The sequence below is a fragment of the Lupinus angustifolius genome, chromosome LG01 (genome assembly GCF_001865875.1).
Source record: "Lupinus angustifolius cultivar Tanjil chromosome LG01, LupAngTanjil_v1.0, whole genome shotgun sequence".
Taxonomy (NCBI): Eukaryota; Viridiplantae; Streptophyta; class Magnoliopsida; order Fabales; family Fabaceae; genus Lupinus; species Lupinus angustifolius.
Window position 1 is genome coordinate 9,632,390 of NC_032009.1, and position 6,000 is coordinate 9,638,389.

A 6,000-nucleotide genomic window follows, 5' to 3' on the forward strand; every position below is an offset into this window, starting at 1 on the left:
ATTTGAATTTAATTATAAAAATTAATAAAAAAATCTTTTTAATTCTATTTTATTTATTTTATAATATAAATTCTAAAAAATAAAAATAAATAATAAAAACATTTTATTAATTTTACAATTTTAGGGAAACACAAAGTGAGTTTCTACAAGCTCATTATTTATTTATTTATTTTTAAAAATCGAAGTATTTATTTTTTGTGAAAATTATTTTGAAAAAACGGTTGAGCTTTTTATGGACCGGAGAAAAATGGGTATTCACAGCTGCTCCTCTTTACGAGTTGTTTATTTCATAGCAAGCAAACCGAGGTTTGAGGGGTACCATGATAAGTAACTAGTAAAGAAATGAATGTTAATTTTGTTTAGGCTCGGAAGAAGCCTAACTAACTAAATCTCAGTGAACCAAAGACGCAGGTCGGTATAATATTAGACTTTGGATGACATTAGGTTAAGGACTAACAACGCAAGTCGGTGTACTGTTGGAACTTGGGGTATAAAGGGTGAAACCAAAGACACAGGTCGGTGTACTGCCGGAATTTGGATGACACTGGGTTAAGGGCCAAGAACGCAGGTCCGTGTACTTCCAAAACATGGGGTGAAAAGAGTGAAACCAAAGACGTAGGTCAGTGTACTGTCAGAATTTGGATGACACTAGGTTAAGGACCAAGAACGCATGTCGATGTACTACCGAAACTTGGGGTGAAATAAGTGAAACCAAATATGCAGGTTGGTGTACTGCCATAATTTGGACGACACTAGGTTAAGGACCAAGAATGCAGGTCAGTATACTGCCAAAACTTGGAATAAAAAGGTGAAACCAAAGACGCAGGTTGGTGTACTACCAGAATTTGGATGATACTAGAAAAAAAGACCAATAACATATTTCGGTGTACTGTCGGAACTTGGGATGAAAAGGTACATGAATATGGAATGCCATGTTTTTGTTGTTTCATTTTTTGTATAAATGCAAATGACTATTATTAATGTATGTTATGAAATGATTATGTTTAATAATTCTATAATGTTTCAACACATATTGAATTGTAATTGGTACTCATCGCTATTGCTTCGTCGCACCTTCAATATTTGGTTGTAGATTGATGTTTGTAGGGAATGACATTGTTTGTTCATGCTAGAAGACGACGATCAACTCTGTCTTTCAGCGGAAAAGTGCTTTTTCTATTTTTGGAATATTAATCAAGCCCACCTATTTAATATTCATGAGATATTACAAGTTTAATGAAAACAAGTTATGCAAACGAAAATGTTTTAATTCATGTGACTAAAGAAATACAACCGTGTTTGGCTTTTTGTGTTATGGGTGGAGTGGTGGGAGTTGGTTTTAAATAACAAAACATATTAGATCACCATTATACAGTCATTAATCATCCAAAAAAATTGCCACAGTATTGATTTAATTTTTGGTCTTTTAAAATTTGCTATAGTATTGATTTATTACATTATGCTCTTAAGAGACCTTTCCTTTCCTTTTCTTTTGTCCCTAAGTTTTGCTTAGATCGCCCTTTCGGGTTTTTGACCTAACGAGATTTACTCATTTTTTAAGAGAGTTTGTGTATTGATCATGCCACGCATAGATTTTTTTAAGAAAAAATGTTTTTGAATATATTTTGGAGTAAGTTATTTAGTACACTTGGTGTGTATTTCAAACAGTTTGAGTCTCAACAATGACTTTTTGGGCTTGTAATGTCGTCTGGTTATGGGTTTACAAGAAAGAAAAATATACAAGGCTCAAATGATATGTTTCCCGCCCCCAACTTTCTTCATATTCTCCATAATCATATTCCCAACATCTCCTATATTTCAATCATGGATACGATTTCCATTCCTTTTGGTAAAGGAATGTTTTGTAACCATTCTAGTTTGAGATTTCTTTGATTTTCCCTAACTTTTGCCTAAGGTTTATTGAAACTATTAGCAAACTCTTTTTGTAATCCACTAAATCTCTTTTTGATCTTTTGAGGATTTGTTCGAAAACTACCCTTTCCCCAACTTATCAATGTTTCTCAAAGGTGTTGTATTTTTTAAATAAACTTCTTTCCTATTGTCTCGGCTCAAAGGAGTGACTAAGGATATCTTCATTGGTGTTTGAAATAACAAAGAAGCTTTGTGTCATCAACATGAGTTGTGGGAGGGTATACACCGTATGAGATTTGTTTACATCATCCTCCTAAGACAATGCATGAAAATATGCAAAAATGTGTGATCAATGCACAAACTTCTTTTTGTTTTTGTTTTTGTTTTTTAAAGGTCTCTCAAGCATAATATTTCTTCATAACATTCGCATTCACAGAAAGAGGTAAATCATTTCCGTCCATAACAATCAATATCAATGCTCCTCCAGAGAATGCCTTTTTTACCACGAATGGTCCTTCATAATTTGGGGCCCATTTCCCTCTATGGTCCTTATGGATTGGGAGTATCTTATTAAGCAGCAGATCCCCCTCTTAAAAGTGGTGTGGCTGAACTTTCTTAGCATAAGCTCTCATGAGTCTTCTCTAGTACAGCTGACCATGGCATATAACAGCTAAACTTTTCTCTTTTATCATGTTTAGTTGGTCGTATCGCGCTTGGACTGCATGGACCCATTCTGATTCTTTCAATCCTGATTCTGTCGTGATTCTGAGTGATGGAATTTCTACTTCAATAGGGAGCACTGCTTCCATCCCATATCAGCTAGTATGTTATCCTCTCTCGGGATATGGTAGAAGTCGATTTGTTCAAAGTGTTCAACCATTCTATGGATATACTCCTTATAAGGTACTAGCTTGTTGTCACGAGTCTCCTATTCTTCTTTCAACTGATGGATGACTAGGGCTGAGACCCCAAAGACCTCTAGAATTTTAAATTTTGTTTCCAATGATGCCCGCAAACCCATGGCACATGCCTCATATGCAACTATATTGTTGGTGCAGTCAAAGCATAACCTGACATTAATAGGAGTGAAGTCGCCTTCTGGAGATACAAGCACGACTCTTATGTCATGTCCGAGTGCATTGGAGGCCCCATCAAATACTAATGTTCATACATCATCTTTTGTTGGTTCTCCCAAGGATAGACTCATGATACCTTTATATGGGAACTCTTGGTTCAGTCTTCTCTGTGGGTTGGCTAGCATGATAATCTGTAAGGGCACGCCTTTGATTTCTTTCCGTGTCACATATACTATATCATATTCTGACCATAAGACCTGCCACCGAGCGATTCTCCCTATTAATATTGGTTTCTAAAAGATATACTTCACATGATCCATATTTGAAATCAACCAAGTTGTGTGACTCAACATATACTGCCCCAAGCAACGAGATGCCCTTGCTAACGTACAACATGGACATTCTAGCAATGTTTATCTTGACTCGCACTCAATGAACTTCTTGCTTAGATAGTATATGGCTTGCTCTTTTATACCTAATTCGTCATGTTGGGCTAAGACACATCCCATAAAGTCATGTAGCACAGTTAGGTACATTAGAAGAGGTCGACCAGGTACTGCATGCATCAATATTGGGGGTTTGGTCAAATATTTCTTTATGCTTTCAAAGGCTTTATGGCAATCGTCATTCTATCTAACTGCTGACTTTTCGTTAATAGCTTGAAGATTGATTCACATGTAGCTGCTAGCTGAGAGATGAACATGGATATGTAGTTCAAACGCCCTAAGAAACCTCTGAATTCCTTCTCGATTTAGGGTGTTGGCATTCCCATGATTGCTTTGACTTTATCATAATCTACTTCAATTCATTTCTGGCTAACAGTGAAACCAAGGACTCGTCCTGATTTAACACTGAAGCTACATTTCGTGAGATTTAGCTTGAGGCTATACTTCTTGAGTTATTCAAATAACTTCCTTAGATTCTTCGCATGCTCCCCCTTTGATTTGGATTTACATATGATGTCGTCTACATAGATCTCCACCTCCTTATGCATCATGTCGTGGAAAAGAGCTACCATGGCTCTCTGGTATGTGGCCATATCATTCTTTAAAACAGAAGGCATGACTAGATAGCAAAAGGTTCCCCATGGGTGATGGAAGTAGTTTTATCCACATCTTCAGAGGCTATCTTAATATGATGATAACCAAAATACCCATCCATGAAGGAGAAAAGGGCATGGTCTGCAGTGTTGTCGACCAAGATATCTATATGGGGTATTGGGAAATCATCCTTTGGGCTAGCTTTGTTCAAATCTCGGTAGTCAACACAGATCTTAAGTTTTCCTCCCTTCTTTGGTACGGCTACAACATTAGCCACCCATCCTAGATATATAGAAACTGTCACGAACTCAACGTCTAACCATTTCTCCACCTCCTCTTTCACTCTTAAGGAAATTTCTAGTTTTATCCTCTGTAGATTTTATTTAACCTGACGTGAATCTGGATTCAATGATATCTTTGAACTCGTGCAAAAGCTGAATCATCGTTTTGTGCTCTTTTTTCATCAATATACATGCCTTCACTTCGTTCTTGTCATCCTGTGTCCCCAAATTTACTAGCTCAATGGGCTTTTCGCGATGCTTAATCTCTCTAGACTCTTTCTCAACCATTGTCAATAACTCAGGTAATGCCTCTCATTCTTCATCATTATCTCCTTCGTCAAGCTGATTAATTGGATGATCATGATTGTACGTTTGAAAGAGTTTTCTCTTGCATGGTGAGGCAAGACTGTTTATTCACCTCGGTTTTGTGGAATAAATTCCAACACCGATTTACTGGTATGAATTTAGCAAATTAATACAAGTGATAATGAGTGATATTTATTTCCATTTCCTTTTATTAACCAAACTACTTCCGTATGGAATGTTGGTAAAGAATAAATGAATAAAGCAATAAATTGTTAGTTGCAGAATTTAAATGACAGAAAGTAAATGTTGGTTGCGGAAATGTAAATGATAGAAAGTAAAGGTTAGTTAGGGAAATATAAATGACAGAAACTAAATGTTAGTTGCGGAAAATAAATGACTGAAAATAAAAGTTAGTAGTTAGATCACTCATTATGATTGTGTATTTTTCCTTTTCACAAAGATACAATTTATGAATTGAATTGTACTTTGATTCAAGGTTTCTTTCTTTGTCAACAAATAAAACTTATTTGATAACACTTTACTATTTTACACTTGTATCTCCTTCAAGATTCAATTGTAGTATAGTATATAGTTATTTCGAACCATAAAGAATAGTCTAATAGAACATTATTATAAACATGTTATTTTACTAAAAAAATTGAACATATTTTTTGTTTGGTTTTGTTTATGAAATTTTAACATTCTAATAAGTAAACATAAACAACTAATATGCACAAATTCTTGGGGAGAAAATTTAGTTTGAATGATAGAAATATTTCTTAACATGTTTCTATGAAAAATGTTTATGAAAGTTATGTGTTATACTTTGGTTATTCCAAACATCAGTTCATAAAATTTTCCCCAGTCCCCCGGCGAGAAAAAGTGATTTTCAAACCTTGCAAAATACACTAATCAATAGAAAACTGTCACTCGACGAAATAAGTTGTCACGCCTTATTTCAGGCTCCGTAAACATTGATCAGCCTTGATTACAACTTACAAGTCACTTAAAACGCATTCTTTGATTTGGAAAATGAACGAAGGTGTATTCCTACTTTTTAGTTCATTTGTCAAGACATTAAAAAGAAGTATTTTGGATCTTGAAATCAAGTTTTAGGTGATCAAGCTAAAACCGCATTAAGCACTTTCTAAAGAATTGAAATTTCCAAAGTAATAACTTAAACATGATGAAACAAGAAGATACAAGAAATACTAGTGAGCCAAAATTCAACTAAAATTTGGGAGCATTAGCTATCTTAATCCAAGGATTTAAGACACTTTATGATGCACAAATGAGGTTGCAAACTAAATTTTTGCATCTCATTTGATTACTCCTTCTCCTATTGAATTAAGGAGAAATTACAAATAAAATTACCTAAGCTACTTTGGAGTAGAAATTGAAAGTGCAAAGTATCAAAGTGTTCCA